The sequence below is a fragment of the Monodon monoceros genome, unplaced genomic scaffold, assembly GCF_005190385.1.
Source record: "Monodon monoceros isolate NGI ecotype Baffin Bay Population unplaced genomic scaffold, NGI_Narwhal_1 Super_Scaffold_22, whole genome shotgun sequence".
Taxonomy (NCBI): domain Eukaryota; kingdom Metazoa; phylum Chordata; class Mammalia; order Artiodactyla; family Monodontidae; genus Monodon; species Monodon monoceros.
In genome coordinates, this window is record NW_021703779.1 from 99,589,182 (window position 1) to 99,612,156 (window position 22,975).

The following is a 22,975-nucleotide window of genomic DNA, read 5'->3' on the forward strand; positions in this document are numbered from 1 at the left end:
AAACTCCTACCCCCAACATAAAAAAAAAAAGAGTCATGTACCACTATGTTCATTGCAGCTCTATTTACAATAGCCAGGACATGGAAGCAACCAAAGTGTCCATAGACAGATGAATGGATAAAGAAGATGTGGCACATATATACAGTGGAATATTACTCAGCCATAAGAAGAAACGAAACTGAGTTATTTGTAGTGAGGTGGATGGACCTAGAGTCTGTCATACAGAGTGAAGTAAGTCAGAAAGAGAAAAACAAATACTGTATGCTAACACATATATATAGAATCTAAAAAAAAAATGGTCATGAAGAACCTAGGGACAAGACGGGAATAAAGACACAGACCTACTAGAGAATGGACTTGAGGATACGGAGAGGGGGAAGGGTCAGCTGGGACAAAGTGAGAGAGTGGCATGGACATATATACACTACCAAATGTAAAATAGCTAGCTAGTGGGAAGCAGCTGCCTAGCACAGGGAGATCAGCTCGGTGCTTTGTGACCACCTAGAGGGGTGGTATAGGGAGGGTGGGAGGGAGACGCAAGAGGGAGGGAATATGGGGATGTATGTATACGTGTAGCTGATTCACTTTGTTATACAGCAGCAACTAACACACCATTGTGAAGCAATTATACTCCCATATAGATGTTGAAAAAAAAGATTACATCATTCACTGTTTGTCTTCTTTAACAGATAATTCAGAACGTAATATAACCTTCCTTTGTGACTCAGAATGGCCATTATGACCATCTGCTTTTGCCCTGGACCTTTGAGGCATGTAGGAATATGTCTTTCCCTATTAAATGGGTCCCAGATTTCTGTGCTTTTGAAATTATATCTCGTTTAGTTTCCAGCTTTACTCTTTTTGGTGTCAGAGGCTGAGATCAGCGTATTCTAGGTTCTTCTAATGTACAGGTGTCTGACCAAGGACTAACCCCATACACCTCCTGTGAAGTTCATGGATTTTATGTTGGCAATTTGACATGCTGTTTAGGTGTTTTTTTCTTTTCTAGGTTTGTGGTTATATTATGGCAGAGGTTATGAGAAATCTGATCTCCAGAGAAGTGTCGGTGCTTCTTTAATATAATATAGCTATTTGGGGCTAGTTTTCTAGCATTGAAGGATTTAATGAATAAGTTTGTATTTACCTTATCCACACTCTTTTTAATGGTAGAGACCTGCTCTGTCCAATACAAGTAGCCACTAGGTACATGAAGCTTTTACAATTTAAATAGAAATTAATTGAGTAAATCAGTAGTACTAGCCACATTTCAAGTTCTCAGTAGTCACGTGTGGCTAGTGGCTACCGTACTGGAGAATGCAGGTGCACAACATTCCCATCATCACAGAAAGTTCTATTTCTCAGCAGTGGTCTAGACTTCAAATCAGTCTCCTCTCAGGTTTCCCCTTTCCAGATTGAAGTCGCATGTTTTCAGCATGTCCTTGTGCAGCAGCCATGTTCCTACTACTCTGCGATACCCCCTGGCCTCCTACCCTGATCATGTCGCTTGCCCTCTGTCAGTGTATTAGTTCCTGTTGCTGCCGTAACAAATTACCACAAACTTCATGGCTTAATACAACACAAATTTAGTATCTTACAGTTGTGGAGATCAGAAGTTTAAAATAAGCCATTTTGGGACTTCCCTGGTGGCGCAGTGGTTAAGAATCCGCCTGCCAGTGCAGGGGACACAGGTTCGAGCCCTGGTCCAGGAAGATCCCACATGCCGCGGAGCAACTAAGGCCGCGCACCACAACTACTGAGCTTGCACTCTAGAGCCCACGAGCCACAACTACTGAAGCCCGCACACATGGAGCCCGCGTTCCGCAACAAGAGAAGCCACCGCAGTGAGAAGCCCGCGCACCGCAGCAAAGAGTAGGCCCTGCTCAAGGCAATTGGAGAAAGCCCGCGCACAGCAACAAAAACCCAAGGCAGCCATAAATAAATAAATAAATTTATCTTAAAAAAAATCAGCCGTATTTTAGCTTCCAGAAGCCACCTGCATTCCTTGGCTCCTGGCCCCTTCCTCCATCTTCAAAGACAGCACGTAGCATCTTCAAACCTCTCTCTCACTGTCTGACCTCTGCTTCACATTGCCTTCTCTAACTCTGACCCTCCTGTCTGTCTCTTATATGGACTCTGTAATTAGAATAGGCCCACCTGGATAATCCACGATAATGTCCCCCTCTTAAATCCTTAACTTAATCACACCTGCAAAGTCCCTTTTACCATGTAAGGTAACATTTCCACAGATCCCAGGGGTTAGGATGTGGACGTCTTTGGGGAATCATGATTCAGCCTACCATAACAGGCAGTGTTCTCCAGTGGCATCTTGTTTTCCTTGAGGACCAGTGCTGCACAGAGTATGCCACACACTGATACGCCAAGGTTTTATGCAAAGGAAGGAGAATATTTTAAAATCTTATTTTCTGCCTCCATCCTGTCTGGAAATACCAAACTTTGGTTGTTCTGACTCCTCAAAATATGATCCTGTGAGTACAGTGGCAAAGGAGTATCTTGTAGGCAAGGCAGATCCACAGCTGACTCAGCGTCCTATCAAGAGTGTTTTCCCCACTGTAACACAATTGCTCCTTCAGGGCTGATCTCTGCCAGCCTTCCTTAAAAACAAACAACACACACACATACACACAAACAAACCCCCCCAAACTGGGAGCCTGTTATATTAACCAAAGCAAAGCCTCCTGAGCTTCTCTTTGCCAAGGAAAGGGTGGCAGATGAAAGCCTGAGTCATTCCCAGGAGAAGCAGCAGCAGAAGCCAGTGCAAAATTGGTCTCCTACTTCCAGTCTGGACAAGATGGCATAGACTCATTTCTCCTTGCTCCTCGCAGCTAAGTATAATTGTGAATCCTAGAAATAATTCAAGAGGCAACCAAAGGAGAATTCTAGAAGATGTAAAGAGGACGGCAGAATGGTTAGGAATTGCAGGACTGGAGGAACGCTATGGTAGCCTTATGACTTACTACCCAACAGAAGAAGGCGACCCAGGCCCAGCATTTCCCAGCTGCCAACCTAGCAACAGTGGCTCAGATAGGCTCCTTCTCCCTCTGGTTTGAATGGGAGTCCTGCTGACAACACCAAGTGAGCATGGCAACTCCAGCAAAGGGAGTCTAACAGGGAGCCCCACTGACAAGAAGCAGCCAGGGAATGTGCTTTCCTTTCCCACCAGGCCAGAGACTCCCCCACCCCACCAAAAGATACTGTGCAACCAGGGCACCATCAAGAGGAAATCCCACTACAACAAGTAGTCTGGCTCAGGAAGCCTTTATCCCCATGGTCTTAAGGATCCCCTCTCCCCAAAAGAGATACCAGGAGGGCATACAGCACTGGCAAGTGTGTGTGTGAGGTTCCACCAGAGTAAGCAAAGCCAGGGAAGATTTGTTGTTTCCACAGACTAGAGACTCACTTCCTCCACCTAGAGAAATCCAGGCAACGCAGCCTGGTAAAGCACCTTCTGCTCCCTCAGGCAACACCAGCAGGGACCAGTGAGGGCCCCATCAGCACCACGTTAACCAGTCAGACCAAAACTGCACCACAGAGGCTCTGAAAACTAAATCGTCACTGAAATCACAGCCCACAAAAGTAGGCTAGGACTTGTGTGCTAAACCTAAACATTGACTGCCTGCTAAAATAAAAGATTTAAATAGTCTCCTAACATAGTAGCCGAAATGTCCAGAATACAATGAAAAATCACCCATCATACCAAGAACCAGAAAATCACAACTTGAATGAGAAAAGACAATCAACTGACATTAGTAACGAGATGAATCCGTTGTTAGAATTATCTGACAAGGATTTTAATGCAGCATCACAAAAATGCTTCAGTAAGCAATTGCAACATCTCTTGAAACAAATGAAAAAGAAAATCTGAGCAAAGGAAAAACAAGTTATACAGAAGAACCAAACAGAAATTATAGAACTGAAGAATACAATAATAGAAATTCAAAACTTGCTATATAGGCTCAGTAGTATAGTGGAGATGACAGATGATAGAATCAGTGAGCTTGAGGATAAACCAATAGAACTTACTCAATCTGAGCAGCAGAGAGAAAATAGCCTGGAAAAAAATAGAGCCTCAGAAACCTGTGGGAAATAACAAAAGATCCAACATTCATACCAGAGTCCCAGAAAGATAGCAAAACCAGACAAAGGCAGTGCAGAAAAGGGAGAAAACTATAGACAAGTATCTCATGAACTTAGAAAAATCTTCAACAAAACATTAGCAAAATGAAACCAACAATGTATGAAAGAATTATACACCATGACCAAGTGGGATTTATTCAAGGTATACAAGCCTGGTTCAATATTTTAAAAATCAGTCAGGATAGTCTGCCATATCCAAAGACTAAACAAAAATCATATGCCCGTATCAATTGGCACAGAAGAACACATTTGATAAAATTCAACATTTATTCGTGATAAAAACTCTCAGTACACTAGGAATTAGAGGGGAACTTCCTTAACTATGTAAAGAACATCTCCAAAAAACATACAGCTAACATTATACTTAATGGTGAAAGACTGAATGCTTTCGCTCTTAAGATTGGAACAAGGCAAGCATGTCTGCTCTTATCACTTCTATTCAACATTTTACTGGAAGTTCTAGACAGTGAAACAAGGCAAGAAAAAGAAACTTTAAAATATACAGATTAGAAAGAACAAAGTAAAACTGTCTCTGTTTGCCGAAAACTCGATCATCTGCATACAAAAATCACAAGAAATCTTTAAAAAAAAACCCTTCTAGAACTAATCATGGAATTCAGCAAGGCCGTGTGATACAAGAGCAACACACAAAAATCCATTACATTTCTATACAGTAACTGGAAATCTACAAAAAACAATAACACCTTTTATAAGTGCTCCAAAGAAAATGAAATATTTAGGTATAAACTTAACGAAACAGGTACAGGATTGGTATGCTGGAAATTACAAAACACCGATGAAAGAACTTAAGACATTAGTAATTTGAGAGACTGACCGTGTTCATAGATTGGAAAACTCAATCAACATACTAAGATGTCAGTTCTCCCCAAGTTGATTTATAGGTTAATGAAATCTCTATCAAAACCCAAGCAAGGATTTTTGTAGATATAGATAGGCTTATTATAAAATTTCTATGGAGGGAGTTCCCTGGTGCCCTAGTGGTTAAGACCCTGCTATGGCCTGGGTTCATCCCTGGTTGGGGAACTGAGATCCCGCAAGCCACGTGGTGTAGCTCCCCCCACCCCCCAATTTTTTTTATATGGAAAGGCAAAGGACCTAGTTAAAATGATTTTTATAAAGAATAAACTTTTTAAAAGAATAAACCAGTGTAAAGGCTTACTATATAGCGACAGTAATCAAGCTAGTATGGTAGTAGTGGAAGGGAGACACACTGATAAATGGAACAGAATAGAGAACCCGGAATTAAACTCACACAAATTTGTTCAATTGATTTTTGACAAAGGTGTAAAAGCAGTTCAGTGGAGGAAGGGTAGCCTTTTCAACAGGTAGTGCAGGAGCAATTGACATCCATAGGCAAAATAAGTGAACGTTGACCTAAACATCACACCGTAAACAAAGATTAACTCAAAATGGATCACAGACTTAAAGTGTAAAACTATAAAACTTGTAGAAAAAAAGCCCACAGGAGAAAATCTTCATGGTCTAGGGCTCAGCAAAGCGTTCTTAGGCTTGACACCATGAGCATGATCCATAAAAGGAAAAACTATTATTTTGGATTTCATCAAAATTACAAAGTTTTGTTCTATGAAAGATCCTATTAGTATGAGCTACAGAATGGAGAAAATATTTGCAAACTACATATCTGAGAAAAGATTTTTATCTAGAATACATAAAGAACTCTGGAAACTCGAACAATCCTGTTAGAAAATGGGCAAAAGATATGAACAGACATTTCACTAAAGGGGATATACAGATGGCAAATAACGCATGAAAGGATGCTCAACACCGTAAGTCATCAGGAAAGTGCAAATCAAAACCACAGTGAGGTATTACTACACACCTCTCAGAATAGCTAAAATAAAAAATAGTGACACCAAATGCTGGTGAGGATGCAGAGAAACTGAATCACTCACACATGTATTCTTCAACAGATTAATGGTTAAATAAACTGTAGGACATCCGTGCCATGGAATGCTACTCAGCAAGAAAAAGAACTGGGGTATCGGTTCATGTAATAACTTGAATAAATCTCCCAGGAATCCTCCTGAGTGAGAAAAAGCCAGTCTTAAAAGGTTACAATACTATTTGATTATTTGTATAATACTATTGAAATGACAAAAAACACAGCGATGGGGAACAGGTTAGGGGGTGCCGGTGGTTAGGGAATGGGGCAGATGGAAGGTGAGTGTGGCTGCAGAGGAAGAATCCTTTTGGTGATAGTACAGTTCTGATCGAGTCGGTGGATACGTGAACCTACACATGCGATAAAATTGCATACGACTAAATACACAGACACATACAAACAAATGTTTACAAAGTAAAGCTGGGGAACTCTGGGCAAGATCAACAGTTCACAGCAGTGTCAGTACCTTGACTGTGATATTATACTACAGTTTGACAAGATGTTACCCCTTCGGGAAACTGGATTAAGGAGTATGTGGTATCTCGCTGCATTATTTCCTACAATTGCATGTGACTCTATAATGATCTCAAAATAAAAAGTTCAATTAAAAAAAAGATGAAGACAAAAAATTGAGCCCTTGAACATTTTGCCAGAAGCTGGGCTAAGGAATGTGGCTCGTTGCGCGGGCATGGAACTAGTTGGCCATCTGGCTACAGACTAGATAGTTATAAAGAACAGTGACTCCCCCAACCTGGGGATGCAGCCCCTTCGGGAGCCTCTGATAATCCAAACAGGTATTGTTCACCTTCTGGAAATTCTCAGTAACCAAATTTAATTGCAAATCACTTCCATGAAAAAGCAAGCATTTGCTATATGTCTTCACATCAGAGGGCCACACCAGGAAATCAAAATAGGGTATCTCCAACCTGTCCCCACCCTAGCCCTTCTAAAGTAGGAATCACTGGCCTGATGATTGTTCATGGAGCCAATATGTGAGGGCTGAATGGGCCTGTTAACTCAGTATGGTGAACAGTCGCCACCCCTAACCCTGGTCAGTCAGCCAGTGGGCTCAAACCCCAAGAGGAACTCTGAGGGGGAATGAGAAGCTGTGGGTGATGGGCTGCAAACCCCATTCCATTGCTCGGCCAACACCTCCAAACATATGCTCCGCCACCTTCTTAGATTCAACACCTTCCTTAGGAGGAGCTCAGAGGGTTTTTATGCTCTTTTCCGAAGAGCCCTTTTCATGCCTGTTCTTCAGACCTGGAGCATCTTGAACTTATCACTTGATTTTAGAGAGGCGAAACTTGATTTCACAGAGGACTAAACAAACAATGGGAAAAGTGCATTTTCCCTTAATAGAAAAACTGATTTTATTGGTATACAGTTCTATGAATTTTAACACATGTATAGTTTCATGTAATCACCACCACAGTCAGGATACAGACTGTATCTGGATTCATCCCCCCAAACTCCCTCATGCTGCCCCTTTGTAGGTACACACACACAACCCCCGCCCCCAAACCCTGGCAACCACTGATGTGTTCTCCATCACTGTAGTTTGGTCTTTTTGAGAAAGTCATAGAAATGGAATCATACGGTAGGTAACTTTGAAACTGGCTTCTCTCACTCAGGATCATGTCTTTGCGATTCATCACATTGTTGTTTCTCTCGGTAGTTCATTTTAAGATCCCTTTTTACTTAAGAATTGCTCTCCAATTTTGTTGATTAGTTCTCTAAGCAGGCTTTGTAATAGTGTAGCAACAGTGTAATCTGTGTGCAATGAAATCACCTTTGGTCAAATGACTGACAGTTATTAATGTTTCTCTTATCCAGTTCTTAATCTGTTTCTTCTGGTGAAAGAAAAAAAGTAGAGAGGCAAGAAGTAAGTAATAATTTCTAAACAAGCATTATAGAGGTCTGAAACCAGAAAGCAGCACCCCTGACTGCCTGAACTGTTCCCAAATCACTTCTCTCACCACTTGAGAAACTACCAGGACAGCAGTGGCCAGTGGACTTCTAGACATATGCTTCTTGCCCAGGAGCTTCCGTGTGATTCTAGAACCAGTCCCATGCACAAGAATGAGTACAATTGCCTAGAAGGTAACGTTTTAAGGATGCCTTGTTTGTTGCTGTCTTATCTACCTAGTAAGTCAACACTAAGTAAAAGCTCTGAAACCCAATTCAATAAAAGTGTTTATGAATCCAGTGTACTTAACTAAGGAGAAATGCACCTTCTGATCGAAGGAGAGCTTTCTTTTTTATTCAGTTTCCCCTTCTTTTGTGTTTATAGCCTTTTATCCTTCTCCCCAAAGGCAGGCCACTCTTGAAGTCCTACCTGTAAAGGGAACTTGACTGCCAAGTATCGGAGACTTCAGGTGGGGGGTGAATCAAGTCCGGTTCCTGTGAGGGAGGGGAGTCAGTCTCAGTGGCTGGGCTTACCCTGGCACTGAGGGCAGTAGGACAACCCTTGCACACTGCATTTAGGAAGCGAACGCCCCTTCTGCCCCGGGGTGAACCAGGGCCCTGGTCTTCTTCACCAGTGTTATTTTGCAACTTCCCGCCACACACAGACATGTACAATTAATGAAGTAACGGCCGGTGTGTCTGCCAGTAACATAGCTCATCTCTGTTAATTAGCCATAGGCCAACAATTAGTAAATTGGTAGACTGTGCTTGAGTTGACGCATTTTCAATCTGATGGTTCCTAAAAGAGACAGCAGCTTATTTTATGTATATGTAAGTGGCTCTTAGTGCATCAAAAGGATGTTTAAAACAGCAAAGGAATAATCTAAAGTGCACTTTATCATCGTGGTTTGTAACAGATTCAAACCATATAATGACAGCAGCCCGTGGGTTAAGTAAGGGGAGCAACAGATGGACCGCAGAGGCACTGGGGTAGGCGCAATGGCCTTCCTGAGGGCTTCTGGCCACAGCCCCCCGTGCTCCAAGCAGGTGTGCTGAGGTGTGGCCCAGGGAGTGGGAGAACTGAGCAGTAAGATAGTCCAAACCTTGGCAAAGTAATAGTCACAGAGGAAGTGCTTTCTGAGAAATAACAGGAATAAAGTGCACCTAGGAAGCTAGTTAAATGTTTGAGACTCGAATGCGAATGGGAAAGAAATGCATCTTTAGAGCTGGTGCAATCGGAGACTTTCATGTTGAGGCATGAACATTTTCAACCTCCCCTACGTTTTCGTTCGTCTGATTTTCCACTTCAGTTGTTCATTCTCTATACCCTGCCCGCCTGTGGGGCTGCACGCTAATTATCTCATGGTGGTGAGGTTCCGGGCGTGTGTGATTGATTCATGGTCCTGGGTCTGATATAAATGAACAGGTTAATTTCTTCGCCATTGCTTTTACCTCTATCCCTGGCCACTTGGGCACAAATGAAAGCCATTTGGTCACAAGAGGGTGAGAGGGTGTAGACGAGAATGAATAATCCCATCCTCGACCCTGGAAAAAGAACTGAAAGGATATGATTTACACACAAATCAGTTCTACCATCTTTTTGTAGAAACGACAGCATGCTCTTTCCTCACAATCCCACTCTTAAAGTATTTTTAAACTTCAGAATAGGAGTGAGGAACCTAGGCGTTGACACTGGTAAATTGTTCCTAGCTGGCAGTGTGGGAGAAGGTGGGCAGGGCACACTGTCCCTAGTCTAATTTCCCCCCCCATGAAGTTCTGAAAGTTTGGTAGGAATAGTTGGTGAATTGAGAACAGTAAACACCCTTTCTTTTACGTGTATTAAAATATTCTTAATGCTTATGACAACTGTGAGGGGTGTTATGAAGAGAGGAAAATATTCACTATCTCCTGAAAAGTTAACAGGGATAGGGAGTAGATTTTGATTTTTTCTTCTTTATTTTTAAATTTTTATTTTATATGGAGTAGGAAATCTTGATTTGACCAGAGAAAAAAAGTGGTTTGAGTTTTCCACTTCTGAGCCATTGATTTGATCTCAAGGGAACACAGACTTACTGTTGCACAGCTGGGTGCTGACATTATTTTTTATTATCTATTTTTAAGTGACTGTGAATTCTTTTTTTTTTTTAATTTATTTTTGGCTGCGTTGGGTCTTCATTGCTGTGAGCGGGCTTTCTCTAGTTGCAGCAAGCGGGGGCTACTCTTCGTTGCGGCGTGCGGGCTTCTCATTGCGGTGGCTTCTCTTGTTGCGGAGCACAGGCTCTAGGCGCGTGGGCTTCAGTAGTTGCAGCACGCGGCCTCAGTAGTTGCAGCACGCGGCCTCAGTAGTTGCAGCACGAGGGCCCTAGAGCACGTGGGCTCAGTAGTTGCGGTGTGCAGGCTCTAGGGCATGCGGGCTTCAGTAGTTGTGGTGCACGGGCTCAGTAGTTGTGGCTCGCGGGCTCTAGAGTGTAGGCTCAGTAGCTGTGGCGCACAGGCTTAGTTGGTCCACGGCATATGGGATCTTCCCGGACCAGGGCTTGAACCCGTGTCCCCTGCACTGGCAGGCAGATTCTTAACCACTGCGCCACCAGGGAAGTCCCTGGGCACTGGCATTAGTAGCAAGAGGCCAATCATATTTTTTCCTTTTGACTCTCCTTTTCTTTTACTTATCATATTTTGTGATTGTCCACGTTCTTCAGATTTTTTTCCTGTTATCACGAGCTTGAAAAAGAATGTGGTCAGCTTCCACCCATTTGTATTAATGTAGGAGAGCATTAATACAGCTACAAGAGAAGTAGAGATAAGCCGGAAGTCAAAGAATCAGAGTGTTCCAACCGGAGGAGCCATAGAAACAACTGAGGCCCTTCACTTTTACACACAGGGAGACAGAGACCCAGAGAGGGAAGGTAGCAGCTCTCATGATTCCCATTCCTGTCCTCTTTCCAGAGTGTGATATGTGACTTTATTGCTATATACTTTCCTTTCGAATTATGATTTGTAAAAGTTATTAGTTGCATTCCTGGGGCATGAAGCCAATTAGGTGTTAAGAAGGGATCCAGAGCCGTACAGTAGTAGGAAAAGCTAGACCCAAACTAAGTATTCACCCTGGATGATCAGATCTGGAGTCGACCCTCGCTTGCATTAAGTGTTGGCATTCTGGGTTCTGCCCTTGGCCCTCTTTTCTTCTCTTCAGAGTAGCTCCACGGTTAGGGTTGGTCTGTATGGCAAATAGAGGACTGACTCAGAATTGAAAAGCTACAACTGCAGTTCTCAGGATGTTCTACCTATCTCAGCAGATAATGTATCCCTTCTTCAGTTCAACACCCACCTTTTCACCTGTTCCTCTCTTCACAATTCTTTGCTCTTCCCTTCTACCCGGCTGCATTTGTAACCACAACAAAACCTCTGTTTCGTTTTGATAAAAAGAAAAATCTTTTCAACCTGTGTCCCCCCCTCAGCTATTCCCTTGTCAGCCAAGCATCTTGAAAGAATGGCCCGTACTTGATGTTCTCAATCCTTCCTTTTCGTTCACCCCAGTGCCAAACTCAGCGGACACCTTTTGGTCTTTAAGGGCTCGGGCTCCGCAGCATTTAACACAGCTCAACCATCCACCTGCTTGAAACTCTCTTTTCCCTGGCTTTCTTCTCCAGATTCTCCTACTCCTCTGTTCCTCAAGGATCTTAGTTGATAGTAGTTATATCTTGGGTTCACACCCAGCTTAAATCTCCTTTACTGCAATACTTCCCAACCTGTCATCTCTCAGGAAGGGATGGTAAAGCCGGGGACACAGCCAATGGGCCTAGGGATGGCTATCTAATGGGAAGTGGACACCGTATCTGCGGGAGTCCATTCTCTCCCCCAGGAATGCGGTGAGATGGAGGAAGCGGACCGCAGGGAACCAGGCTGAGAGGTCGCACAGGCTCAGGGGCTGATGCTACAGTTGTGGCTGTGGGAGTGGATGAGTGACTAGAAGATACTGCCAGGCAGAGGAGCAGGTGTGGGAGATAAAAGCAACACTCCCTGAGAACCAAGGAAGAGATCATGAGCTGGAGAGAGATGCGGGGTAGCAACAGAGGAGGAGAGAGAGGGGAAGAGTCGTGAGAGGAATAGGAGGGAGACAGGGGAGTGATGAGAGCGAGCACAGGAGGTGGCACCCAGACGACTTTGGGGTTTCTGTGAGGTGCTGCTGTGCTTACTGGACTACGTTTCTGCGTGATTCCCCGTATCCCTGTAATAACCCTCTCTTTTCCTTACCTTATTTTAATGGGTTATTGTTTCTTGCAACCTTTACCCTAAGGTACCTCTTCTTCCACGAACTCCCCAACCTCACCCTCAGTGATCTCATCCACTTCTTCTTTTTAGTTTAAAATGTTTTTATTCAACGTAATACATGCATGCAGTTAAGAAATAAAAGCGTACCAAAGGCTTATAGTGATAAGTAGAAGACCCTATGCCCACCCCTTTCCAGCAGTCACTCTTTGAAGTGTTTCTTAAGGTGTTTACATCAGTCATTTAAAAGAATAGGATTATCCTGCTATTTCTTTCTTCTTCTTTTTTTTTTTTTTGCGATACGCGGGCCTCTCAGTGTTGTGACCTCTCCCATCGCAGAGCACAGGCTCCGGACGCGCAGGCTCAGCGGCCATGGCTCACGGGCCCAGCCGCTCCGCGGCACGTGGGATGTTCCCGGACCGGGGCACAAACCCGTGTCCCCTGCATCGTCAGGCGGACTCCCAACCACTGCGCCACCACGGAAGCCCCTGCTATTTCTTTTTCTTTTGGTAAAATATACGTTGCACAAGATTTACCATTTTAAGTAATTTTAAGTGTACAGTGGCATTAAGTGCATTCACATGGTTGTACGATCATCAGCATTATCCATCTACAGAAGTTTTTCATCATCTCAGACTGAAATTCTGTATCCATTAAACAATAACTTCTCATTCCCTTCCTCGCCAGCCCCTGGTAACCACTGTTCTAGGTCTTGTCACTATGAGCTTGACTATTCGAGGTACATCATATAAATGGAATCGAACAATATTTGTCCTCTGGTGTCTGGCTTATTTCACTTAGCAAACGTCTTCAAGGGTTGTCTGAGTTGTTATATATATATATCACAATTTCATTCCTTTTTAAGGATGAATGATATTGTATTTTACACACACACACACAACATCATATTTTGTTTATCCATTCATTCATTGATGGATGTTTGAGCTATTTCCATCTTTGGCTATTACAAACATGCTGCTATGAACACAAGTGTATAATATCTGTTTGAGTCTCTGCTGTCATTTCTTTTGTGTATATGCCCAGAAATGGAATTGCTGGATCATATGGTAATTCTGTGTTTGCTTTTTTTGAGGAACCTCCATGCCGTTTTCCACATTCTACTATTTCTTGTCAAACACTTTTTAAACATCATCTACTGACTTTGTATTATGGTAGCTGAGGATCCATCCACTTTTGAAGTATTCTGCAGCCCTTGTGTGCTGATGACTTCCCATCTACATTTCCAGCCCTGGCTTTCCCCTGAGCTTCAGGCTTATATTACCCAAATGCTTGCTGGACATCTCCGTGTGGGTGTTAAGCCCAGAGTATCCAAAGCGTAATTAAAATGCTTCCTCCTGCCCCTACCCCAAACTTTCTTTTCGTCTGGTTATTATACTGCCCGTACATCAGTGAATGTCACCAATGTCTACCCAGTTACTCAAACAAGAAACCTGCAGGTTATCACAAACTGCAGTTGGACCTTACCATCCAATGGATCACCAAGGCCTGCTGATTTTACCTCTGAAATATTTCTTGTCTCCATTCTCTTTTCTTCTTCCTCACTGTCACTGCCCTAGTTTAGATGTTCATCCTCTATTGATGGAACCACTTGCCGCAGTCTCCTCCTAACTCATCTCCCTGCCTCCATACTTGCCCCCGTTTAATTCTATTGCAAACTGATCTAAGTCAGTTTAGTCTCTCACACCGTCAGGTACTTTTCAGTGAACATCAGTAGATTCCAATGACTAGAGATAGCCGTGGGTTGTAGTTCTCATCCCTCACAATCTCCATACCAGGTGGTATGTTCCACTGAAAACAGGACTTTGACCCAATTCTGCCAAGCACACATTTATTAGCAGTTAGACATAGTCCTGCCACCTGTCCTCATAAGATCCATGAAGCCCCACGCAGGAAAGGTTCACCTGAAGCACATTTAACAATTCTCCAGCAGTAGCATTTTACCTAAACTTCTGGTCAGATCAGGCAACAGACTCATCCATTAAGTGTCAGGAGGCAGGACCCAATGGATTCCTAGACCTAGAATGCCACTCTGGGGTCACCAGTGTTTTAGGCCCCATTCATGCACGGGCAGACAAAAGTGTCAGTCCATAAATCTGGAACACCGTTCATTTAACCAGTGAAAGTTTGTTTCTATATATATATTTTTTAACATCTTTATTGGAGTATAATTGCTTTACAGTGGTGTGCTAGTTTCTGCTTTATAACAAAGTGAATCAGCTATACATATACAGATATCCCCATATCTCTTCCCTCTTGTGTCTCCCTCCCCCCCCCCCCCCCCCTCCCCCCCCCCTAGGTGGTCACAAAGCACGGAGCTAATCTCCCTGTGCTATGCGGCTGCTTCCCACTAGCTATATATTTTACGTTTGGTAGTGTGTATATGTCCATGCCACTCTGTCACTTTGTCCCAGCTTACCCTTCCCCCTCCCCGTGTCCTCAGGTCCATTCTCTACATCTGCGTCTTTATTCCTGTCCTGCCCCTAGGTTCTTCAGAAGCAATTTTTTTTTTTAGATTCCATATATATGTGTTAGCATATGGTATTTGTCTTTCTCTTTCAGACTTACTTCACTCTGTATGACAGACTCTAGGTCCATCCACCTCACTACAAATAACTCAATTTCGTTTCTTTTTATGGCTGAGTAATATTCCATTGTATATATGTGCCACATCTTCTTTATCCATTCATCTCTCGATGGACACTTAGGTTGTTTCCATCTCCTGGCTATTGTAAATAGAGCTGCAATGAACATTGTGGTCCATGACTCTTTTTGAACTATGGTTTTCTCACAGTAATATCCACTACAGAAATGAGCAAACCCTCTACTGTAGATTTAGGTAGACTGGTTGAAGCTTTCCAGTAGCTGCATCTGGAGTGTGGACTCATAATTAGAGTCTTCCAGATGCACGCTACGCACTGCTAGAGTGTGTTCCTCTTTGAGATGCTTCAGATATTAACTGTCCCTAGAGTATATGTATGTATGTTCATGTACACATATAGGTGTGTGTGTGTCTCACACTGTCTGTGATGAGTTTTTGTGTGTGTTTGTTTGTTTGTTTTTTGGCCGGGACGCATGCAGCATCTTAGTTCCCCGACCAGGGATCGAACCCTCACCCCCTGCAGTGGAGGCGCGGAGTATTAACCACTGGACCGCCAGGGAAGTCCCTGTGCTGAGTGTCTTTAAAGTAAATTTCAGGCTATATAACAAATCTCCCCTCCCATGTACATCTGTCCATATTGTTCCCCTGCATAAAACCCTTCTCTTTCATGGTTCCCTGTTGCCTATAAAATCAAGTCCACACTCCTTCAAGTGACATACAAGGCCTTGTCAGACCTGCCCCTTACCACTTTCTCTTCTGCACTTTACACTGTAGTCTAGAATTACCAGGCTGCTTTTAGTGAAGCCCCACCAATGATGCTCTCCCCACCTGCCTAGCCCACCTTTCCCACTTTCCTTCACCTGGCTAACTCTTACTTATCCTCTATGACTCAGTTCAGGCATCAGCCCTTTCAAGAAGCCTTCCCTGGAACCTGATTCAGAGTTAAGCTTGTTTATTTTAGTTAACATATGAATAGCACTTATTATGTGCCAGGAACTATTCTAAGTCCTTTTCATCCTAATGACAACTCTATGAATTAGGTTCTATTATTATCCCTCTTTTCAAATGAGGAAACTGAGGCACACAGAGGTTTAACTTGTCCAAATTCACATAACTGATAAGTGGCAAAGTCACACTTCAAACCCAGGCTGTCTGGCTCCAGAGTCTGTGCTTACAGAAATCCGTATGCTATGCTCTGTATTTCCATAGCACGGTACGCATACCTCTATCTCATCATTTAGCATAACAGTTTGAAATTCTTTCTTTGGGTATGTGTCTGCTGCTTCGCCATCAGGGTATTAAAGCTCAGTAGTCTCTGAAGTATGGTATAGTGGTTAGATCATGAAGTTTGGAATTAGACATACCTGGGGTTAAGTCCCACCTCTGCTCTGTACTAACTGTGTAACCTTAGGCAAATTATTTAACCTTTCTATGCTTCCTTTTCCTTATGTGTAAAGTGGGAATACGAATACCTCACAGCGCAATGGAAAGAATGAAATGAGATGATGTATCTAAAGCACTTAGCAGTGGGTCTGACAGTAAAAAACGAAGCAAAAAAAAAAAGTCTTGGTAATGCTTGATTATCACAACTAGTTATTATTATCTCTGCATCTCTAGCAACTGCCACAGTGCTTGGAAAATAGACATTTGAGAAATACTTGTTGAACTGAACTATTGTGGAAACCTTTAGACTGACATAGATATCTAAAGTATATCTTAGTGTGTACGACTTCAGAAATGGTCCCCTGTAGTTAAGCAGGATGTGCCACCTCACTTTGCTGGGGCACCCATAAGAGTTTTACCTCCGAAGGGTAGATAGCCCTGGAGCTCTCCAGTCATGTAACTAATAAGCATATCATTCTGGTCCTTGCAGCCATTAGTTTTACTATAGCTAAAGCTCAAATAGGATAGCTCATCACTTTGAAGTGAGTCTTGTTATCCCAAGGCATCTCATCATCCTTCAAAACGAAAGAGAACTCCATTTAGTTTCCTTTTCTTAGAACAAGGGCTTCAGAACTCCCCAGGGCTATCCATTCTCATAGGACCTCTGACCTTTTCAGTCAAAGATGCAGATTTCCTTCCCAGTATCCCAGAGCTTTGATCCCTTCTGTTATAAATTTCACTTGTCAAATGAATGAAAAATACAGTTATCAGACATACTCAAGTCACCTTTGGATAATGTTGTGACAGAAAATGTCTCAGGTATCAATTAAGTACCCATCTTTTTGCACCCAAGGACAGTAGAAGATGCTACTTGAAAAGCTAAAATAAACATATATATCACATCCAGGTAATAATACACCCCCCATCCCCAGAATACTAAGGGAATGGAAGCTCCTAAGGCAGAATCTTTTGGTTAACTTAGGGCTAAGGAGAAACCTCATTTGGGTTCAGGTGGCCAATCTTTCTACAATATCTGAACCCACTTTCCTCCATAAAGGAGGACAGTCTAACGACCACCGATTCTTTCTTCCATGCGGATCTTGCAAGATCTCTAGGCCAGTCACTTTTCAGAATTTTAAGTAGAGAGACAAAGTGGAAGAAATTAAACTGAATTCGTATTGTTGATGAAAAAAATCAATAGTCAGTCTATGAACGGAATGGAAAATTTTATTCAAGCCAACCTGAGGATTATAACCTGGGAGACAGTCTCTCAGAGAGCTCTGAGAACTGTTCTGCCCATTAGAGGTCAAAGCACAGTTATATCCATTTTTGAGACAAAGGGTTATACATCAGACGTATTGATAGTTTACACAATTCAGATCTGCATGTACAAAGTAGTGGGTCATTGTGACCCCTTACAGGGTTAAGAAGGAATGTTATCCCCTAAGGAGTTACCGAGTAGTGTGTCATTGTGGCCTCTTACAAGATTAAGGAGGAGTGTTGTCTCCTAAGAAGGGATCTTGCTGGTACCAGGAGAACATTGCTCTTTATGGTTGAGCAGGTATTTCTGCCATTGGGGAGGTCTGGTTGGTGGATAATGCAGATACACGGTGCACACTAGAGGGGAGGGAGGAGGCCAGAGGGTCGAGAAAAATTTTATGTTTACATTTTTCTTGACTTACAGTGTGAATTTTTATTTCATCAGTATTAATCCTGGTCATAGCCTATAATCTGGCAGTTTGATTAAACCTCTGATTGTTATGTTGTCATTTTTCTCTTTTTTAGAAGAACCCCACCACCTAACACACAGAAACGTCCAACTAGCTGAAGGTTCTGGATTCTCAAGTGCTAAGGGAATAATGACTGGAGTGTGGGTTGGTCAGGAGAGGCCGCCTGGAGAAGGTCTCCAGCCGGATGGTGAAGGGCTGGTAGAGTTTCGATGGCAAGGGCTTCCCCCGAGTTGAGGAAGAGGGGTTGGGCACGAGCCAGAGCACACAGCGCCTGTAATAAGCTAGAGGTGAGGCTAGAGGTTTCATGCTTAGAGCAAAGCCTGGAATTCCCCTCTCTTTTTCTGTCCAGATGGTCAGAAATAAACCACAGAGGTTCGAGAAACACAGAGATCGGAAATGTTCACTCTAGGAAAGTGCACTGGGCCAGAAGTGAAGAGCTACGATCTCTGATCCTGGTTCTACCACCGATTTGTCCCATAATGGTGGGCAGTTCGTGTAAACCTTTTTTAGACCATTTTCTTGCCAGTTAGACAGAGATAGATATATGATCAGACTACCACACGGAGCTGGTGGGAGGATTCAGTGAAAGCTTACAAATATCCATCAAATGTAAGTTACTGAGATACTATTATTAAAATGTACTAGTGGAGACACTAGTACAGGTCTTCCTTCCATTCTCTTTGGCCTCTTTAGCCAACACTCAACATGAATTTCACGAGAGGTTGCTGGTTGCCTTTCTAAAAACATATTTAACCAGCTTCTTCAAAATTTGAAGGTCGAAATTCTAAACTTTGTAACAATCTAAAAAGGAATTTAAGGCAATCTTATGACACTGTTGCGGAGGTTCCAGGCTTCCTCTTATAATGCATGGAAGGTTTTCAAGCAACTGTTCTCTTTGACTAGCCCAGAAAAATCCTCCTTCCTTCATCTCCTTGAATCTAGCCTGCATATCTGAGAGAATTCTGATTATAGTTTATACAGTATAACATTGGTGCCTAAGGGCCATTCCCTTAGCCATTCCCTTTACACCTGTGTTGAATGAAGGGGTTGGTGGAAGTTCAAATCTGTGTGTTAACATATGACTTTAATTGGAGACTGAAGATGACCGCTTGTTAATAATTTGGCATATGAATCATTTAAAAAACAAAACACTTCTGGTGAAGAGAGGTGCTAGAATTCATCCTCATCCCCTCCTCCTGAATGTGTATTTTACCCAAAATCACACAGATTTTCTGAACAAGTTTAACAGTGTGCTATAACATAATTGCAATATTATACCAGAAGCATTATCAATGCTAAGTACTCTCCAGTTTAGAATGCATGAATAAATTCTCTAAAACTCTTGAGAAGAGTATCCATTTTCCCAGCTAAATAATCTTTAAGTTCAAAAGGTAAAATGAATATTTCTTCTTATATGAAATATGGCTATACGTGGGAGTAGAGTTTTGATAAGCATTTGTGAACTCCCTGCTGGTAGATTTAAAAACCTCCTTGGCAATCGCATGGCAACTAAGAATACTATGTCCCCTTCTACCTAGGGGCCAAGGCATGGTGTTTGCAGAATTATGTATCCATTAAGGTAACATTAGCTCTGTCATTTTCAACATTTGGCATCCAAGGTCACCCTGGATGCCGGCAACCAGCCAGTAGATGGGAAAAGAGAAAGAGTAGAGAAGGCATGTGAGCTTCTTAGACTGGCCTCAATGTCACCCACACCCCTTCCACCAACATTCCGTGGGAGAAGATTTGTCAGAAAGGCCCCACCTAGATGCACAGGGAACTGAGAAATGGTAGTTCCTGTCTACAGAGCCACTTCCCAACCACAACTCAAGCATGATGGAAGGGCAATACAGGTATTTGGAGGCTAGCTAAGTGACTTTGTCGCAGTTGTACTGTGGCAGTTACTAATTTCTTGTCTCAGCTCCAAACCTCCAGACCCTGCTTTGTGATGCTGGCAGTAGGGCACTACAAACCACGTTTCTGCTTTGTTGGCTGACTCTATGTTTGGTTCTGCTTATAGGGGGCAGTAGAGGGAGACAGCAAAGCTGGAGAAGGAAGAGACTTACTCCTACCTGTTTGCTTACCGTGGGTTTTCCTGTCTGTTTGTGGTTCCTGTATCACCACAGCCTTGCGTCGTCACCCTGGAAACAGCAGTGCCTTCCTATAGCATCAGCTGAATCTGGTTGCAGTTTTTCCACCATTTGGACGAATCAGCTTCATTGTGTCTGCTGAGAGACACCACCGACCACCTTGTGCCTCCCTCTTCAGAAATCTGGGTCCAGCACCACAGGGACCTTCCTCCAAGCTCAGAGGTCTCAGTACCAGTTGGCAAGTACCCCCTTTTCAGAAGTCTGAGGTTTAGCTCCAGGGACCCCGTCTCCCAAGTTTTAGTAATTCAACCACTTCTCTCCCCCTGCCCCCTGCCGCCTGCCCTGCTGCCTAAGGGTAATAGCTGCTTCCTGCGGTTTTTACCTTTGTGAAACCTTAGAGAAGCCCTATCCAATAAAAATATAATGTGAATACTAGTCTTTAATTCTCTAGTAGCCACATTTAAAAAAAGTAAAAAGAAATGGTGAAATTAATTTTAATGATATATTGTGTATAACCCAATCTGATCTGCTTTCATTTTAGCATATGATCACTATAAAAATTATTGAGATATTTTTATATGAAGTCTTTGAAGTCTGGTGTGTATTTTACACTTACAGCACATTTCAATTTGGAGGGTAAATTTCACCAGAAATACTTGATCTGCCTTAGATTTCATAAAATTTACAGTTGAAAATATAGATTCACCAGCTCACGTTGTTCCAAACATACATAAAAGTTTTCTAATAACTGAATTGAGTATAAATTTGTAACTTTTTATTTGGAAAAAATTGTGCACTCACAAGAAGTTGCAAAAAATACTACAGAGGAGGTTCTATGTACCTACCACCCGGCTTCCCCCATTAGTGACATCTTCCATGATTTTAGTCATTGTCAAAACCAGAAAATTAATTGGCACAACACAATTAAGTAGATTACAGACCCTAATCAGATTTCCCCAGTTTTTATATGCACTTATTTCTTGGTATGTCTTTGTGATTATATGGCATTTTATTGCTTGTACAGATTTGTATAACCACTTCACCACCACAATCAAGAGACAGAACTCTTCCATCACTACAAAGGATATTCCTCATGCTGCCCCTTTATCGTTACTTCTCCCCTCCCCTACACTGAGCCCCTGGCAACCACTTATATGGTCTCCATCTCTACAATTTTGTCCCAGAGTAATGGAAATAAAAACAAAAACAAACAAATGGGACCTAGTTGAACTCAAAAGCTTTTGCGCTGCAAAGGAAACCATAACCAAAACAAAAAGGCAAGCCACAGATTGGGAGAAAATATTTGCAAATGATGTGACCGACAAGGGATTAGTCTCCAGAATTTACAAACAGCTCATGCAGCTCAATATCATCAAAGCAAACAACCCAATCAAAAAATGGGCAGAAGAGCTAAATAGACATTTCTCCAAAAAAGACATACAGGTGGCCAAGAGGCACATGAAAAGACATTCAGCATCGCTAATTATTAGAGAATTGCAAATTAAAATTACAATAAGATATCACCTCACACCAGTCAAAATGGCTATCATCAAAAAATCCACGAACAATAAATGCTGGAGAGGGTGTGGAGAGAAGGGAACCCTCCTACACTGTTGGGGGGAATGTAAATTGGTGCTGCCACTATGGAGAACAGTATGGAGGTTCCTTAAAAAACTAAAAATAGAGCTACCATATGATCCTGCAACCCACTCCTGGGCATATATCCAGAGAAAACCATAATTCAAAAAGATACATGCACCACAATGTTCATTGCAGCACTATGTACAATAGCCAAGACATGGAAGCAACCTAGATGTCCATTGACAGAGGAATGGATAAAGAAGATGTGGCACATGTATACAATGGAATATTACTCAGCCATTAAAAAGAATGAAATAATGCCATTTGCAGCAACATGGATGGACCTAGAGATTGTCATACTGCGTGAAGTAAGTCAGACAGAGAAAGAGAAATATATGATATCACTTATAAATGGAATCTAAAGAGAAATGAACTTATAAAACAGAAACAGACTCACAGATTTAGAGAAGGAACTTAGGGTCACCGGGGGGAAGGGTGGGGAGAAGAGATAGTTAGGGAGTCTGGGATTGACATGTACACACTGCTGTATCTAAAGTGGATAACCAGCAAGGACCTACTGTACAGCACAGGGAACTCCGCTCAATATTATGTAACAACCTAAGTGGGATAAGAATTTGAAAAAGAATAGAGACATGTATATGTATAACTGAATCACTTTGCTGTACACCTGAAACTATCACAACATTGTTAATTAACTATACTCTAAGATAAAATTTAAAAAAATAAATGATTCCTTAAGAAAAAGAATGTTATATAAATGTCATCCTATAGTATGTAATGTTTGGAAATTGGCTTTTCTTTTTTCACTCAGCATAATGCCCTTAAGAGCCATCCAAGTTGTTGGGTGTATCAGTGGTTTGTTCCTTCTTAGTGCTGAATAATATTCCATAGTATGGATGTACCACAATGTGTTTAACCACTCACCTGTTGAAGGACATTTGGTTTGTTTTCAGGTTTCAAGTTGTGTGAGCATTCGAGTATAGGTTTTTGTGTGGGCCTGAGTTTTCATTTCTCTGGGATAAATGCCCAGGAGTGTGATTGCTGGGTCATAGGTAACTCTATGTTTAATTGTCAGAATGATTTCCAGAGTGGCTGTACCGTGTTTCATTCTGACCAACAGTGATAGCAAGATCCGGTTTATCGGCATCCCTATCAACATTTGGTGTTATCAGTGTTTAATTTTAACCATTTGAATAGGTATGTAGTCTCATCTCAGTGTGTTCTTATTTGTGTTTGCCCAACGACTAGTGATGTTGGACATCTTTTCATGCATTTATTTGCCATCTGTATATCA

General features: G+C 42.3%; 1 long non-coding RNA gene across 2 annotated transcripts in view; it reads left to right on the forward strand.

Annotated features, from left to right (window-relative positions):
- LOC114906574 overlaps nt 1-20,581 on the forward strand; it is a 58,514-nt gene extending 37,933 nt beyond the window's left edge. The window contains exon 7 of one of the 2 annotated variants that reach the window (XR_003796447.1): nt 20,010-20,581. This is a non-coding gene — a long non-coding RNA (uncharacterized LOC114906574). The remainder of the gene's footprint in view (nt 1-20,009) is intronic. The other variant, XR_003796448.1, reaches the window with a different exon arrangement.
- Nucleotides 20,582-22,975: the final 2,394 nt, after the last annotated feature.